At 38.8% G+C, this 19,244-nt stretch overlaps 1 protein-coding gene across 8 annotated transcripts in view; it reads left to right on the forward strand.

The window, feature by feature from the left end:
* Nucleotides 1-534: 534 nt before the first annotated feature.
* The window catches only part of SIPA1L2 (signal induced proliferation associated 1 like 2), a 159,884-nt gene continuing 141,174 nt past the window's right edge, over nucleotides 535-19,244 (forward strand). For all 8 annotated transcript variants that reach the window (XM_068939019.1, XM_068939021.1, XM_068939024.1 and 5 more), the window contains exon 1: nucleotides 535-890. The gene's annotated coding sequence lies outside the window, so the exon portion shown is untranslated. The remainder of the gene's footprint in view (nucleotides 891-19,244) is intronic.

A 19,244-nucleotide genomic window follows, 5' to 3' on the forward strand; every position in this document is an offset into this window, starting at 1 on the left:
CCAGTTGGGTACGATTTGATTTTTCAGGGCTTTCACTAGGGTAACTCAGAGCCTATCAGGGTGACACAGAGGCCCAGTCACCCTGTTACTCGAGGGGTCCCGAGGGAGGCAGCGGCCGTTGGCGCTAACGGCCGCGGGGCGGGGGGCCGGACCGGCGGCGTTGTCCAAGGTCTTGAAAGTGGGGACGGCGAGCCGTGCGGGGTAGGCGACGTGCCGCCGGGCTGCCCAGGGCACCGCGCCCACCCCACCTGTTGCTCGCTTCCATTCATCAGCCGGCAGCCCCGTCGCCGGGCCCCGCGGCGCACCGCGGAGCCCGGAGCCGGCGCGCAGACCCTTTCCGCGGGCGCCGCCGCCGGGCCGGCTGAAAGCCGTGGGGGGGGGGGGGGGGGGGGGAGGGAAGGAGGTGGTGGGCACGCTGACGGGGCGGGGCCTGGTGTTTTGGTTGCGCGACAGCGCGTGTGGCCAATGCGGAGTTCGCGTTCCCCCGGGGCCGAGCCGGCGGAGCCAATGGGAGGCGGGGCCGGGAGAAGGGGTGGGGCTGGAGGGTGTGTGAGGGATAGCGAGAGCGTGTGTGTCGGTGCCCCTCCCTCCGCCTCTCTTCCCTGTCCGGCGGCTGAGGCGCACTCGAGACCCAGCGCCGGGGAGAGCGCGAGGCGAGAGAGGGAGCGAGCGCGCCAGCCCTCAACGGGCGCTCCCCCCCTCCCCCCGTTCCGTTAACGGCTCCGCCGCCCCGCGGGCGGTTTGTCCCGCGGGAGGGGCGCGGAGCGCGGCCGCTCGCAGGGAGCAGCGCGGGGAGGGGTGAGGCGAGGAGCCTGCGAGAGTGTGTGTACGTGAAGAGGGGGGCGATGGGGATCCTGCGGCGAGAGCAGCCACAGCCGGGGCAGCAGCAGGTAAGGAGCGGCGCCTGCCACCGCGTCCGTGCCCCGCGGGAGGAGGGTGTGCGGGGCGGGGGGAGGGGGCGGGCGGGATGGGACGGGTGGCTGAAGGAGAGCGGAGCGTGCCGGTGCTTTCCTTCCCGAGAAGGGCTCGGGGGGTGGGGGGGAGGGATGGGGAGAGTCTGGGCAAGGGGAGCCGGTGGGAATGGGCCCTTCTCCTCTCCCTTCCCCTCTGGTACCTTTGAGGGACCCCCGGCTGTGGGGGAGGCAGTCCCGGCTTCTCCAGGGGCTCCGCGGGGTGCCCCAGCTGGGAGGACGGCAGGCTGCGGGGCGAGGAGGTGGGAAGCGGCGGGTCTGCCGCCCTGCGGAGCCGGGAGAGGAGCCCCCTCCCCCCCCCCCCCCCCGTTTGGGCCGCGTCTCCCCCCGCCCCAGCGCGCCGCTCCGCTCTCGCCGCCGCGCCGGAGCGCGATCGCTTTGCTCCCGCACGTCGCCTTTATAAATAGCGTTGTGACCTGCTAACTAACTAATACCCGCGAGGGTGGCTGTGGGGGCGGCACGGGTGTAAATCGGGTCGTCAGTCTCTTACAGACTGGCTCTGCGACCGGCTCTAGCAGCTCTGCGTGTAGTCACGTTGTTTCGGGCTTTGAAGCCCACTTAAGGAATAATGGCAATTACGGAGTAAGTTTGTCTTCGTAGGACATCTCTGGGCTGTGGCTTTGTTTTTTCTACCGTGAAAACGGTAGAATGGGGACCACCAACCATATAATATAGCAGAGAGAAAGATTCTTTTGCCCGTGTCGTTTTCTTAAGTGATTTTAATGCAATTTGTTTACTCTTTCTGAGACTCAGCTGTATTATCAGCTGTATTCTTTGCACTGTTGCCTTGTAACGCTTTGCTGTGTGCTCGGTGATCCATTCTCCGAACTTTGTGTTTGGTTTGTTCAATGATAGTCAGCTGAGATCAACTTTGCTTTAGATTTTCTTTTTTTCTGGTTACATAGCTCATCTGTGGCGCTACACAATGTTTTGCGTAGAAGGTACATGTCCGCATGAATGCGGAACTAGTGTTCAGCCTGCTCTTGACAAAGACTGCTCTGAAGTTGACAAATTTCAGATGTGACTATTAACATTCACAAAATAGGCCGGTAAGCTAGTTTAGTATTTGATGCTGGATTATTTTAACATGTTAGTAGTTAGAATATTTGCTTTCAGCCTTGCTTTTCTGGCAGAAACTAGTTTTATTACTTCAGATGCAGAAGACTTGCAAAGTTAAAGAGAATTGCTCGTATAAATTCTTCTAAACTCTTTTGTGCGCTATTTTCACTTCTAAAAGTTAACGCTAGATGGCTTGCTTATCTCAGACATCCAACAGAGGAGGAAGGCCTCTAATCCGTCTCTGCAGCCTAGCATTCTATATTGGTCTATTTTTTTTCTTCCCATGAATACTACACTACCTTCTTGATCAGTTCTGCGCCGATTAGACCACAGCACAATGTAAAGTTTGCTTGCTAGCTGACATAATTTGTTGTTTTGATCAGTGCTTCTTACTGTTTATAGATACCATTTTATATGGTACTGCCGATATCTAAAGCAAGTTTGTTTAGTCAGAAGATAGTTTTGAAAAATATTTAGGTTATTTTAAAGGAAGGCAGCTGGATGGGAAGGGATGTTTGTAAATGGAATGGAACAATAATTCAGTCTGTTATTACTTAGCTTGACAGGCTTGTCTTCCTTTAAAAAAGGACCACAGTGTATTAAAATATGCTTGTTCAGCTATTTTTTCCTAGATTCTTTACCTGACTATTTTAGAGTGATCAATTTTGGGCTTGGACTGAGAAACCTAATGCACTACAGCCTGCTGGATATAAGAATTTGCCTAGGCCTGATGCAATTTATTTTCTGTGTTTCTCCCGAACTATGAGTGGACTGAGCGGAATACAATATTTGCCCCTGTATTTGCTTCTTTTGATAGTATCTCTGGGATAATTGAATCTTAAATCTGATCTTTGAGATATCTTTTATTATTGATGCAAAAATGTTTAAATCATCAAGAGGTATAATGCGTTATGGATATTTAAACGTCACTTAGACTCCACAACAATTGATTTATAATTTATGTAGCTTGCAGATAAAGTAAGATCACAGAGAGGTCTCTGAATCTATTGTCTTTATTTTACATGCCCAGTGAGTTACTTTTCCAGGTCATGCAGCACTTAGGTGTAACAGGAAGGAATACTTACTTGTAAGGATGCCAGACTGTTTCACCAATCATATTGGATCAATTAAAGATCATATCATTCATATATACCAAGGGTATAATGTGAAACCTAGAATTAAACAAAACCTCAATTATTTGTAGCTGATATTTGCTTACTATGCAAATCAGAATATTTTTAGAGGTTTATATTCTCTTTTCCTGAAAGAAAGATAATCTAGTCTTTTTTGTAGACATTTAATGATCCACACCATTCCTTAAGCACGTTGTGAAATACACTTGCAAATGTAGAGAGCTAAATGAGAAATTAAGCAAGCCAGCAGTCAAAGCAACCAAAACCTTCCATTTCTTCTGCTGTCTGATGACCTTTACAAGTGAACTGAGGCAGTTCTTTTTTTTTTTTTTTTTTTTTTCACTTTCAGCTTCATATTGGATGTATTAGTCAAGCGTTGCACCTAGGATTTTTATGTGCAGATCAGCAGTTCTACCTGCAGGAGAAAGTAAATATTTTCTCCTTGCCTTGACTAGGATTAAAATTATATTTAGATAGCTGAATATTAAAGTATTTTCAGTAGATTCATAGCTTTTACAGATGAGTGATCTAGTTTGCTAATAATGAGTGAGAAATGCTATATTATTATTAAAATATAAGATCCAAGTTACAGATAGTGATTTGTGGAAAGAGGGTGGGGCACTGGGTTATCTAATTTCTCATGTTAGTCATCCAAGATTGCCAACAGTAGCTGTGTTGACAGTTTGAAATGGAATCACGTTTTGATGAATGTACCTTTCTCTCTGAATGTAGTTTTTGCTTTGCAGTTTGAAATGTTTTATTGCCCTATTATATTTATGCTCAGACTTGACCGGTGATTGGGCAAGCTGGGTTTGAATCAGTGAACGAAAGAGGAGATGGCTGTGTGTGTTTTATATGTTGCAGTATTGTACTCAAAGTCAGAATTTTTGCTATGTTAGGTAACATAATTTGTATCTAACTCTTTAAAACATTGCTTCTTGCAAGCTTAAGAAAATTAAGCATTAGTAGTCATTCAGTTTATCTAAAAGGAAATTTAATTCTCTAATACATCTGAACAAATCAGACTGTTGAGGCTAGGGGTGTCCTTCTTACCATCTTTTTTTTTTATTTGTTTTTTAACTCCCCTTTTTTCTGCCTGGATTATCTGGGGAATCATTTGGAGAATTGTCTGCCAAAGCCAACTACTTATCAGAATTCATGAAGACAGTTATATAGCTCCGATTCTAGAATTCGTATTTTGTAGATAGAAAAGTAAGATTCTTTTTTTTTTGTGCTTAAAAAATATTAGTTTTTCACGTAGATTTTACCAAAAATAATATTAATTCCTTATAACATTCAGAGATATGATGCCATATGACTGTTCAGTTTTTTTAAGAAATGGTAGGGCTTCACATGAAACCTTTTTTTGATTTATTGTATTTGGTTTATTTAGTGTATTGTATTTTTTTTATTTAGTGTTAACTGAATGTTAAATATCTGATTTAGCCTGACCTAAATGGTAAAAATACAGACTCTGCCTCTTTGTTCCTTTATGGTGAAGCACTGACTCTAGATTTAAGACCATTTTTAGGTATATCTGAGTGAAATGAAGATTGAGAATGTTATTGTAATTGGTGGTACTCTTTCCCCCCCCACCCCCCCCACCCCCAGCTAAAGACAGAACAACAGTAGGTAGAAGTGTCTGTGATTATTTTAGTGAGAACCACAGTGTAAAACCTATGTAGACTCTTGTTTGGGTCGTGAATATGTAATTACATCAGCAGTTAGCTACTTGTGATCTGTAAGTGGATTTTTCTAGTTTCTGGAATTTTTTAAATAGTGATCAGTTCATACATAATTAAGGATCTTGTTTAAAATATGCTCTGAATCTTTATGCAGATATTCTTCTAAACACTTAATAAATGTAAGCAGATGCTGTCCCATCTTTTTGCATCTGCAAGCAAGCAGCTTTAATGAATTTGATGCTTTTTAAGAATAGTGGATGCTTGAAAGGAAGCAGGCATTTGTTGTGGTTATTGTTAATTGGGGATTCTGTTTTCCTTAGGAAACTGACATATTTGCACTTAACTCTAAAGCTTTTTTGAAAAGCTGTGAGAAGTAACATAGGAAGATACTGTTTCTGTTTTCGTGGTAAGAGGATCCAGAAGGAGGCTAGACGAGAGGTAGGGAAGTGTATAAGTAACCAGGAGGCTGGAAGTTGGGGGGAGTTGAAGTTGTCATGACTTCCCCTCCCCCTCAGCAGCTCTGCAAATTTCAGATGAACAAATAAAATTCTGAGCACAGGACTTGGAGTTTTGCCATTGGCTTTGAATCTCTTCTTACATAATGTCTTTATTTGTTGCCCTGTCCCTGCAGGGTGACATATCAAACTTTGTGGACGTTTGGACAATCCTCCTAATACTGTTTGCCCTTTCTTCCTTCCTTTCTCCTTTCCCCTGGCCCCCCTCCAGATCTCACTGGAACAGGGGCTGTGGATTGTGATAAAGGTTACCTGCTACCTTTTAGGTAGGCTTTTGAGTAATAGGCATTTTGAAATATAACTTTTCAGAAATTAAGTTATATGAAAATGATTTGATGGAATTTATGTTAGAGGACACATAATAGAAATATAAAGCTGTGATGTGAATCAACAATTTGCGCTTCTGTTTCTCTTCCAGTTTGCCATCCTTTATTTTAAATCTCATATAAACTGTGATAAATTTATAGAACTGATTTATACACTACCTAACAACAGCTTGCAAATACATTTTGTTAAGTACTATAAGGAAAGATACTCTGAGAACACAAAAGGTTCTGTGACAGGTTAATATAAATGGAATTGGAATATTTTTTAAAACCTAGTATATGCTTTTGATCCCCTTCATAAATGTAATCAGATTTATTTTTTTTGGTACTTGTTTGTTCTGTGTATATGGGACAGAAAGGAGATTATGGCCCACCTTTAGAATATTGTAAAATCCCACATAAAATAAAAATTCACATTCACTTTTGTCAAAACTCCTGGTAAATTGTTAAAGGTGGGAAAACTGAGTGGCAACTAAGAGAACTAAGGACAGAACAAAGCTTTTTATAGACGTTAAATGCATATGTTGTTGAAATATTTACACTATTGTTTTTTCCTTCCACTTGGAGGATTAAAAAAGAATTCTGCAATTAATGCATAGATAGCAAAACTCTACCACTGGAAAAGCATTTCTGCCTCCTTCCTTTTATATTCTGTGGAGAAGGCCTCTTTCAGTCTGTGTTTTTTGTGAGTGTTTTGTTTTTCACTTAAGGGCCTCAAGCCACTTAATCAAACTTTTCCTCTCTGGTTACTTTCATTTGTGCCTTTTGGTTCAAAACCATTATTTCCTACTTTAGATATCTACTGCACCTTCAGGGGAACAGCTACTCCTTAGTATTAGTCTTTTAGCAGAAAATGAATACTTGACATGTTTTAGCCAGAAAGCTCATTGCAATATTAGTGTGGCACCGACTGAAGACAATTGTGTGGCTGTGTATATGCATGCATGCTCACACATAATGTGTGTATCATACCTAGTGGGTGGGCAAACATACATATTTGCTGTGCTTCCCTTGCTTGTTGCAAGGCCAGCTGCTCTTGATGAATTAGGAGCATTTAAGGTGATGAGGTTATCCTTGCTGTTGTGCTATAGTAAAGTAAGCCTTGTTTTGCTTCATGAGGTTGTCAGGACAGCAGATTGTTGTTCTTGGTTGTGTGTGTATGTGTGGTGGGTTTTTTTGTTTGTTTTGTTTTTTCCCCCCCTTCCCCTTTATCAATGGAGGGAGCTATTTAAAAGAGTGAGTGGCTGCCTTGCCACACTGGGGCTGCAAGGATTGCCAGCTGTGATTTGGGTTGAGCAGTATGCGCTGGGTTTGTCATGTAAAAATTCTAATTGATGATGAATGCAAACCCACTGTGAGAATAACTTTATTCATTGGACTAATGCAAAAAAACAACCCATTGTATTTGCAAACCCATGCCCTATTTTCTCAGCAGTATTGTCATTATTCCCCTGTTCTTGTTCACTGGAGACTCAAAGAAAAATGTTTTTATGTTTGCCGGTATGGAGCCTATGCTATGATTTGAGACAAGGTAGGAATTAACTTAAAGGCTATATTGTGTTAGTGTGTTCCAGTCTGACGCTAGAAAGCTAACAAGTGAATTCACTGCTAGGACATTTTATGTCTTCCACAAAGGCATCTTATGAAGTTGGTGTCCAATGATAAGCTATACAGTAATTGCTTTAGTATTGCCAGTTGGAAAAATCACTATTCTGTATTACATGGTAAATGGAAAAAAGAACGCCTATTGCTACAAAAAGCTAAGTCACTAAAAAGGTGCTCTCTGCGTGTGGTCATTTTATACAAATAATAGAAGATATTTCAGTTGAAATTATTTCACTTTCTTGGTATGTTCTGGGATGGGAGAATGGTTGGGATGTTCAGTAGGGAATTTTATATGAGGAAAGCTATCAAATAACTGAGGAAATATTTTTTATTTTGTAAAATATGCTACCACATGGGACTTATTTTGACACAGATTCCTTTATACTGCTTATATAAAGATATCCTTTAGTCTGATCTTGAAGCTCTTTGATCTAGATTGATCTGTATTTGCCAATGAAGTTATGTCCAGGTAATTAAAATACTTCATCAAAATAGTAATCTTCTATTTCAAATTCCTTTTCCAGAGGACTGGAACAAATGTCCATTCACAGAGTATTTTAGCAGGGATGCATGGGCATCTGTGTTCAGTTGTGGAACCTGTCTTACAGAATTAGAAACTATTGGGATAAGCTTGTAATTGCTCAAAATGTTTTCTCCTTTACTTGGCTGCCTTTTTTTTGAGATCAGCCATTAGGTCTAGAGGTGGTTGTCTTCCCCCTCTTGGCTTCTCTGCTACTTACCTGCTTCCCCCGCTCCCCTCAATTTTTTTGTATATTTGTGCATCTCTCTGAATCACACAAGTCTTGTTTGCCTAGGAAAACATTTTAAATGACTATTTTTAAAGATGATGAGAAGAGGCAGAGTCATCAGTATAATCTGTAACAATGCAAGAAACAGGTAGGCTTATTTCCATTTATCTTATTCTTCTGTAGAATTTAACCAGCTTGCTAAGAGAAGGAAACAGGATAAATGAGATTGAGTTGGTCGACAGCGGCAGATGTGGTTTCTCGGGGTGCTATACCAGAAAACAGCCTGTCAAATATCAGCTGGGCTTCAGCCATGTTTTCTAGATGAGATGAGGTTGTTACTTTTGGAGCACAGGGTTGCTGGGGTCCTCAGCTTTTATTGTTTTCTTGCCCGGACACCTGAAATCATTACTGTTTGCGGAGCTCTCTGAATGAAGGACAAGCAGTACTTTGTTAATCCATGAGTTTCTGAGCTTTGATAAGTTTGCTACTGCCAGTGCTTCTCCAGCAGTAGACGTGCTTAGTGTCTCTTTGTGGTTGTGTAATTTTTTTTAATGAGGTTTCTGTGAGCATAATTATCCTTGAGGCTCTGTCTTTCTGTCAAATTTTGCTGAGTCAAACAGCAGGCTCAAATCTTGAGGGTGAGGGAGCAGTTATACTGTATGATTATATAAACCTTGTTTTCTTAGAAAATAATTCTTAAAAAGAGCTGATTTTTCAATCATACTGGTCTATAGCAAATCAATACTGTAATTTGTGAAGTGTTTTGTTTTTACTTTGTTCTACTGCTGCATTTTTTGTGTATTGTTAAATATGCAAGATTATATTAATACTATAAATTACAGAATGTACTTTTGGACCAGATAATGTGCGTACAAACTATATCTCTGTAGGCACAAATAGTCAGCTGAATATCTACCTTGCTCTGTGCCTATGAAACTATTGTGGCTCCATGTTAAAATAGAATATTTACATGCATGCTTACTAATATTCATTTCTCCTGGGAAAGTATACATATATATAATGGCACTCTTCCCCTCGCCTTTTTTAATATAGACTGTACCCAACCAAGTGAGCATTCCTGTTTACTCATTTCACTACATTCAGTATGCCTGTAGGTCAGAGGTGTTCAAACTTGCAACTTAAAGACATTTTCAAGAACCACTTTCCTTTTCTTATCGTCTGAACCAGATCTCAGTAGAACTGTTTGAATTCTTTGTGGCAGCTATAAAAGTCACTGTGTGGGAAAGTAATAATAAGAGACTGCTAAAATATGTTAGATCCTTCTCTTTGTAACTTAGCAGCAGGTTGTGAAGTTGAAAAAATAACGCCAGGAAACTAACTATTCTTCGTGGAATCTCAGCAAATGCTCTCCAGACTCCTAGTCACCTATGGATGTGAAACTTTTGCTCATCTGGAAAACCATTAATAAATCCTTTAAGTAGAGGTCAACATGTCTGTTGCAGCTGTATATGAAATCCTAATCAACTAAAACGATAAAGAGTTTTAACTTTAGTTTAAGTAATTCTGTTTTGACTGTTATAGTTGGAAGCCTTTCCCATTACATCATTCAGGTATAAGAGGGATAACTCCTTTGGGTTTTCCAGACTAGGAAATTAGGTGGTGGAATTAATATTTCTTCTAATGGAATATATTTACAGATTTTGCAATTTAAAACCTATTTTAAACCTATTTTATGCATAAGCATATTCTTTTTTATTTCTCTGCTTTGTTCCCCAAAGGAATAAATCTATAACAATTGTGTTTTTGCCTAAATAGTAATTAAACGGTCTTATATGGGATCACTATTTTTTTTAAAATATATTGTGTAGTGATAGTATACAGAAATGTCCCAAGAATACTGAAAATGTAAATGCCATCGGATTAAATATAACGTTGATTGTTGCAGTTTGTATGCTATCTACCTTGACTTTATTGAGGCTTTCAGCATAATTTTTCTTAGCATCCTTATAACCAAGCTGGAGTGTTATAGTTCAGATGGGAGGACTGCTAGAGGAGTGAAAAAGTGGCTGGACTGGCTGGCTCAAAAGGTAGTAGTTAATGGTTTGTACTCTACCTGGAGACCAGTTACAAGTGGAGTACTGTACTGAGGCGTATCCTGGTTAATACTTTTGTCAGTAACCTGGAGAAGGAGATGAAGTGTGCCCTCATCAAATTTGCAGGTTACATCAAATTCGAGGAGTAGCTGATAAGCTTGAGGACACTGCTCTGCAATTTGGAGAGACTGGAGGAGTGGACTGGCATGAATCTCATGAAATTCAATAACTATAAATGTTAAGTCTTGCACCTGGGGTGGAAGAACCCCTTGCAATGCTATGACTGCCTGGGAAGCAGCTCCACTGAAACGAACCTGGGCATCCCGTTGGACCTAAGTCAGCAGCGTGCCCTGACAGTGAAGAAGGCTAACAACATGCTCTGCTTCGTGAATATAGTTGTAGCCAGTAGGTTGAGGGAAGAGATTGTTTTCCTTTGCTAAGCACTCATTATACCATAATGGGAATGTTGCATGCAGTTTTGGTTCTCCAAATACTACAGTTTAATCCATGCTTCTCATGTGAGTCCAGTGGAGAGCCCTCAAGATGAGGGGGTTGGGGCGCATGAGGAGACACTGAGGGAACTTGGCCTGCATAGCCTTGATGAAGGCTTGGAGGAGACCTAATAGCATCCTTGTGATACCTAAGAGCGGGTTATTAAGAGAGACAAGTCATTTACAGAGGTACGTGGCAGGAGAACAAGAAACAATGGTCATAATCTAGAACAGGTGAGGTTCTCACTTGGCATTAGGGGAAAAAAAATCACCGTGAGGACAGTAAAAAAATTGGAACAAGGAGCCCAGAGAGGCTGTGGAATCTCCATCCTTGGAAGTTTTAAAGACCAGACTGGACAAAGCTTTAATCTCCCTGGTCTGAATTCAATGCTTTGAGTATGAGGTTGGACTAGATGATGTCCTAAGGTGCCTTCTAATATAAATTATTCTATGAAATATCAGTTCTTGGTCTAATAATTGAGAATTTTAGTTGATATTCTACTGTACTGTGTTTCTACTTTATATTTATTCTAGTAAAGATTATTTTTCTATTATGATGACAAGTTTTTTATTTCTAAGAACTAGAATATTATGTACTCATATTGTATAGTCTTTGCTTAAACCAGTTGACAAGAATTTCTAAATAAATTACTGGAAGTTAAAATATTTTATAACTATAATTCTTTACTCAGCAAAAGAATAAGCCCTTAAAGAAAATAGCATCTTTTCAGGTTTTGCTTCAGGTATACTTTGCTCACCTTGTCACTGAATTTTAAAACATGAATAGCAATGCTAGAATTTGAATGTGTGAACTTCTATTGAGCTACTTAGTTGGCTTTCTTCCAAAAGATTGTTTTACTGTTAGAAAGAGCAGGACAATTTGAGTTTGAAATTGGCTCTCAGCCAGTGAAAGCTACTTTTATATTTAATTTTTTTGCACTGACTACTAATCTTAGTATTGTGAAACTTTGGATAATCCTTGCTAGAGTTATCCATGTTGCTGGGGGGAAAAAAATGTTGAGGCTTGTCAAATTATTTTAAAATTCAAATTAAAGTGGTCCAGGTCTGTGTGTATTAAAAAAAAAAAAAGTGCAAGAAGCAGCTGTTTATGTTTAATCTTACCTGTTAGCTTCATTGACTATAAACAAGAGCCAGCAGAACCTCAGAAGATGGAAGCAATTCTTGTTCTTGCTTATTCAACTTCAGAGTAATTATACTATTAAATATTTCTATGCTTAGCAAAGCATGAACCAGAAGAACAAAAGCCCCACAAACAAACCTCCAAGTTTGATATTCAGATCCCTATTTTGATTTTTATATAACATTTTATTAAGTGTTTAAAAACTCAAACTGAATATTAAACAAAACCTTCAATATGAAAAGGTTGTAAATGCATGCTGAGCTAAGCATAACAAACAGGAAAGGGAATGGAAAGATTTCCTTTAGGATAAAATTCTTTAAAGTTGAAATAACCTTGACACTGCTTGTCAGTTAGCAGAGAGGTTTACTACTTATGTTCTGAAGATTTTTTTTGCTAGAGGTGAGAAGGAATATTTCTTATTTGTCATCCTTTTTGGATGTTTTTTGGAGAGGATTTGGAGAAGTTCAGTCTGACCTCCTATCAAGTCATAGTCTCAAGAAAATGTGGTAAAACTTTAATTTTTTTTAAACTGATGGGTCTGCAAAAGTGCTGAATTCTTATGCTGATGATAGGTGCAGATTGGCAGCCCTAGCCTGAAAACTTCTTTGTCCTAAATCAAGCCAAATGTAGGAAGCAGCAACATGCTGAACTCAGTTACTTCATTCCTTTCCAGTCATGTTACTATAGAAGGAAACTGCATCACTGATTTCTTTCCAAAATCAGTTGCACTCCATTTTGAATTATGGATGGGATGAGTTGCTGGTATTTTGTTTTGTTTTCTCCTTTCTCACACTTGTAAAGGAAGTCTGTGCCAGGGGCTCCCCTTACTTAGGGAGCAGAATTTTCTACTAGCTTGTATGTGGAATACATGCTGTGAGTGCGGCCCATTTGTTCAGTTTTACCAATGTTATTTTGCTTAAATGCTTTATTCCTTCCTTCCTGATACTTGGAGACAACTTGCTCTCTGACTTCATTTTCATAGGTTAAACTAGCCAAATACTTAGCCAAACTTCAGACAAGCCAAACATTTAGTTCCCCCTTATAAAGTAAGGTGACTGGGGGGCAAAGACCTTTCTTTGCGCTTGTTATGTTAGTGTTCTTCTGATATGGCTAAGAACAACTTATGCGGTCTGTGGCAGATACAGTGACATTAAAACTTTTTCTCTACTGGGAATATCTTATTTGATATTTCCTAAGATAAATGACACCGGTCTCTTAGATAATGGTTCAATTGTGTCTTCAGGCTGAGCACAATATCATAGTTATTCTCCTGTTGCTTTAAGCTGATGAGCTACCAGACTGGTCAGATTTTTCTGCTATAGTCCCTAAGTGAATGACTTTCTACATAAGATAAATGTAGAATTAAATTGTTCCTGAAAGCTTACTTTATTCTTTCTCTATTGTATTTTGACCTTCCTCTACAGTGGCACTGCTTCTCAACTTTGTGTTGTCTTCAGACTTCATTAGCAACTTCCACTTTTTGTGTCAAAGCCGTTATAGAAAATATGAAGTAAGAATGAGTTCCGGTTTGATCTTTGACTTCATCTGGTGAACTGTTTTAGTCCTGGTTTCTTTTTCAGGACAGTCTGTCTCTCTGTGGTTTTTTTTTTTTTTAAAGTATTGTGTTGTATCAGATACTTTGTTAATTCCAAGTTGGATCAACAGAATTTTTTTTGTACACCAGTGATGAGCTGATCTAGGGAATGTTGCTACTGTGTAAAGCTGCAGCTCCAGAACCAGCCACTCCATGATGCTTGCAGGAACCCAACAGGAGCAGCAGCTTTATATGCATCCTAGTGTGGCTTACATACCAAATAGTGACAGTACAGTCATTTAAAATAAAGTAGTAGTGGTATGGCATACTGCCCCACCTCATCAGTAGTTATAGAAAGTAATACATGAAAAACACCTTTCTGAAATCAATGTGGAATCATTAAGTCTTTGGAAAGTTTGGATTTGAATGGTTATTCTTCATTTAAAATATTTCTTCAGCTTCAACATGAGGAGATGTGTAAAACATGGAGGAAGAATGACATGGGAAACTAGATATATTCTTTTACAAATAGTCAATAAAGAAAACAATATGCGAGAAGAAAAAGACTGACTGTTTTGGTCAGTTAGGCAGTATTGTTCATGATGGTATTTCACATTTTATTAGAGTATGTTAAAGGTTGCATTTCTAAGAAATATATGTAATACTTTATATAGAAGATTACATGTTCACTCAAAATAATGTGATGTTAAATGTAATTAAAAAGAGGTAGCCCAATATAGATATTGTTTCCTGGGTCATCTGCTGTTTTATCTTAGCAAAGGCTCATTTTATTGGTTTTGTAAAGCATCTTTGGAAGGATTTTAACTACTTCTTCAAATAAAAGTTGGACGTTAAAGGACGTGCTCCAAATGAATGTCTTACTATTACTTATGTGCAGAGTAGTACCTTGAGTGCAGGCAGTGCATCTGGCTCTAATGAGTGGCCTTGTCAACAGTGCAAAAAGGGAATTTTCACATACAGAGTAGCATCCAGGATTGTGTAGGACTTGATATATTTACATCATCTGGAACTGAATGCTCAGAAAATGGCAGTATTGAATCCTGAATTCTGATGAGGTATTTTCTAAAGTAATTGCTTTGCTAAGCCTTTGCAAAACCTAGTGCTGGCTGCTGCTATCAGAACCAGTAACTATCTGTCTCAGTCTAATGTATAGTATCAAACCTTTACCTAGAACATGGAAACAGGTAAAGTTAAAAGCTTGAAAGCTGTAAAAGTACTTGCTCACTTTGTGATACTCTGCGCTTCCATATGTGAGTATGTGTTTAAATATGGAACACAGTAACTGATACTTGGTAAGGGATGTAAAACGAAGTTGTCAAGGTGGAGAACTAGAGCGTTATGGTAAACTATTGGTTCCCCCTTGTTAATCCGCCCATTTTTGGAAGGAGGCTAGCTTTAGTCCCAAACTGTGTGTCACCTCAACATTTATACAGACTGCCTAGAATTTTCATAGCTGTTTCATCCAAACTATGTTCTTTCATCCAGCCCAACTAAACTCTTGACTATGTTAAAAGGCTGATAGAAGTTTGGATCGCAATTGCTAGTGGAATACACAATGGGAAAGCAGACCTCAGAACTTAATGTCAAACAGAAATATGCAGCTAGTCAACTCGCGAATGAGACCCTTCTTTCATGGTTACAGATTCACAGAGTTTCTCCTTTTTGTAAATACATTTATTTTATATAACTTCTAGAAGGAAATAATTCCAAACGATTCAACAAAACTCTACGGACATCTGCTAGAGGAAAACTATGTAAATTGTGCTGTGCTGAAGAATTTGCCTAGCTTTTTATATTAGAGCAGTGAATTTTATTTTTCTTTCAAGATTTTTGACTCCAATTCTTAGGTCAGTTACTCATGATTTCCATTCACTAGTGGGTTTAAAATGTGTGCCCACTGGCATTTTATTTTCAAAGCAGGACTGAGTTTTTGAAATTAATCTCCTGAACTTCCCACTTACCAAAATTTGGTTTGCATGATGGAGCAGTTTTAGAGAATGTCAGCTCTAGCCCTTTGTGATAAAACTAACCCAAACAAAATGTTGCTGTTTGCACAAACTGTGCATTTCTAATTCAGAGCGCCGTACAATATAATTAAGCTATTGGGAAATGAAAGTTAAACAACATGGTTGAGGGTAAGAAGCTTTACCAAAACTTAAGCTGCATATGAGAGAAGAAAGTAATTAGCAAAAGGAAATGAAGCTCACAGAGTAAACAGACTTATTTCCAGGTATTTAGGAAGTCAAATTTGTCTCTAACTTTTTAAGATTTGAACAGAAGTACTAAAATATTGTCTGCATTTTTATCAGCTCACTGAGATGGAGGTGAGTAATCTGAGATAGGGTGCTCAACAGGAAGGGTACTTAAAAGGATACACTGCTAAGGAAACGTAATGAGAACTGATGTACTCGAGACTTAAAAGCATGACATCAACAGCACCTACTTTGCTCTTTTTTAGTTTTTTTAATGTTTACCTTGAGATTTGGGGTGGAAAAAAATACATGCATCTCATGCTTTCCCCTCCCCCACATATCTTTCCTCCCTTTTCTCCTCACAACAGCAGCAAGTACATCTGTCTTGTAAAGTTTTAACTGAAAGATCACAGACTATGTTGTAGTGGGTTTTTTTTTTTTTAATGTTTCATTTTATAGCTTTTGCTTGCTGTAGTACTTTGACACACGTATTTGATTACATACTACTGTTTTGGATATAAATGCCATATTTAAACAAATGCACAACTTTCTGTATTTGCTTTGTGCTTATCTTCACTTTATTTACTGTACTGAGGGCTTTGAATCTAATTAAAATTAATTTTATGTTTAATTTCACTGAAATTAATGCAACATATGAAATTGACTTTGAATGACATGAAGCAAAATTGCTTAAGCAAAATCTTAATTAAACATTATTTACACAAAAGTATTATTAGGTCATGATTTGAAGTTGCAAAGATAACTATTTTTAAATGTAGTAAGAAACATACTAAGCCTCAAATAAGAATTATATGTTGGTTTAAAAAAAAAATCTGCCTAGTTTTAAGGTTTTACTGTCTCAAAAAACTTGCTTACTATTGTGAGTTTGTCTGTAAACTGGTCTGACCTGATAATGAAAGTTACAACTTAAATAATCCTTTGTAACATACCAGTAGAACTGATGCTCTTTCTGTCTTTGTTTGCTACTATGGACCAACAAGAGAACCTTTAAAGAAAAATGCTATCTGTTTACTATTATGAAAGTGGTGTCTGTAACCAATAATATAAAGCAAAAACTCCTGTGAAGACTGTCAAGAGGTATAGTTTTGGGCTATGTAGCTGCCTAGCTATTTTAGAGATTGCAATGTGACAAAATGAGACTAAGACATTGAACCATTAATGCTTCTTATTAACGGCTGACTAAGCTTTTAGTGACAAAATACTCTGTTTTCAGGTATTGGTTCTACTAGTCTTCACCCATAACTCTTTTTCTTTGTATTTGTGATAAACTGTTGTCTGATATAACTCAATCTCCAATCAAGAGGGTGAATTTCTTTTGGTCAATGCTCTGAGCAATGCTACGCTCAATTTGCACTCCTTTCTGGCACTTCAGAAGAGAATAATCTTACGTTGTCTATGCCCTATTGTCTTTCATCTGTTACTTATATGAAGAAAAATGCCGGTCAGAACATCTCTGTGTATTTAAACATGGAGGGGAAAAAATAAAAATGCAGATACAAGTAAAGAAGCCAAAGCATTGAACCTTTTAGAAATGTAAGTTGTGCCAAGAGAGGTTTTCATGCTAGTTGTTCAGTATCTCTGAGGAATTTGTGTTCCGCTTATTGGAACTTGAGTAGGATGATGCTGCATTGCCCAAAGATTAATGACCAACATACCAGCAGAAGCCTTTACATTGGTGAAGGTCAGTCCTCCAGTTTGCTCCAAAAGGGTGAATATAAAAGACTGAAGATGGACTGATGGTGATTATTTAATGCCCACTAACATAGTTAAATTATCGTGAATGATAAGATGATTCAGACCTAGTTTTTAGTTCGTACTCTAAAACTTCTGCTGGGGTGAGAAAAGAATGCCTGTCCCCTCCCTTGTTACAGCTAGACGTCATGCAATGCTGCCTTATGGGTGCTTTGTGACATCCTGATTCCTTGGATGTGAGGCATTGCCAGAAACAAGCGTATGCACTTTGCAGACTGATGGTCTGGTATATCAAATCCTATATTTGTGGCAGAAAAATTTCATATGTGAAAATAAAGATTAAAATAAAAATCTTGTTTCAGTATAAAATAGAATAATTTCCTTTGACCATTTAAATTTTCTTACTATAAAAAGCTTGCAGCAACTTAAAAACAAATGAAACTTGTGGACCAGATGTTCATCTTACATGCTCTGTTTTAAATGGAACTGACTGATATAATGTACCAAAATATATGGTTAAAAATTCGAAGGGTAGTTGTGCTCATTCATCACTTCAGTTTATAAACTCATGTTACCAATTTGTTTTGGAAATACTAAAAGTTCGTGTTTTATCATAATGGATACAGTAAAAGACAATGATTATGGCAGCGCTTTTGCAGCTTTGTTTAAATTGGTATAGGTTTACAGTGAGACTCTGCACTTATCTTTAATGTATGTGCATACAATAATTTAACTTAGGAAATATGCAGCTACATATGGTACTTAAAGAGTGTTAGTGACTGAGCTGGGAATTACGGCTAGTAATTTTGCACAGTCTTAAAGGGTAAATACTGCTTTCTACCTTTCAGTCCTGTATTTTAAGTTGTGATGTCATGTCATTTTTTGCTGTTTAAAAATGTTGGTTGTCCTTCTGGATTTAGAGGAAGGGTTACTCAATGGGGTGGGCTCACTATGCTAATTTTATGCTAATAATCTAAGCATCTGAAAGGTCTGTGGAACTTTTTTAGTGATAAGAACAAAGCCATTTGTGATAACTTTAAGAATAGATAGGTGTATTTTTGAACTTTGATTTGATTTGGGACCTCTTAAAACTAAGAATCTACAGATGATTTATTTTTAGCACCTGCTGTGCAAGTTTGGAAGGATCCCTCTTCAGCTCCTGCTAACATCGTTTATGTGAATATTGCAAAAGAACTGTGGTGCTTGGTCAGATATCAGGTGTGTCTTAGGATTCTCTGTGCACTCTTTGCTCAGTGTATTTTTTTTCCCCTTTCTTTCCCCTTTTAAATATCAAAATGTAATGCTGGTGATTCGATAGGGAGTAGAAGCGCTGCTTGAGGAATGTATAGTCTTACATGGTTTATGCATCCTTTTAATAGATTCTCTTAGCTACTGTTTGTATATCAACATTTTTGTGAAATTTTATTTTGATTTCAAATTGCACTGTACATCAACTGACTGATTTACTATCCCCATTAAGTCTTCGGTGCAGTATAAATATCATACATTCAAAGCAAATCTTACCAACAGTTGGCTGTATCCAAATGACATATAAATTGCAGAACGGTGAACACTGGAATTCATCCAGTGCACTACTAACTCCACAGCTTCATTAGCCTTCTTTTTAGAAGAACAGAACTGTTCCTAAGACTTAATGTCAGCCTTCATAAATGAGGCTTCCTACCTATGCTGCTAATTTTGAGTCCAGGATCCTACAAGTGCTCTGCTTACATAGTGATTCTCCCAGGTTAAATCTACATCCACTCAAAGAGCAAAGTTACCTAAAATCTGATCTTTAATTTTAAGGGCGTTATGTGGCATGAAATGAGTGCAAGAAAAGTTAAGGTGTTACCTTTACATCAGAAACATGGCCCAAGAAGACACTCCATGTGATCTTTTGCAGTGGAAACAGTGGAATAATAATTTTATTAAGAAATACGAGCTGTTCCGTAGAAAAAGTTTCTCTTCTGTTTTTTTCACTTGGTGGTTGTAAAGAGCCCTCTCCATATTTTATATGGACTACTGACTGTTTATGAAACAGCCTTTTTCTAATCT

The sequence above is a fragment of the Struthio camelus genome, chromosome 3 (assembly GCF_040807025.1).
Source record: "Struthio camelus isolate bStrCam1 chromosome 3, bStrCam1.hap1, whole genome shotgun sequence".
Lineage (NCBI taxonomy): Eukaryota > Metazoa > Chordata > Aves > Struthioniformes > Struthionidae > Struthio > Struthio camelus.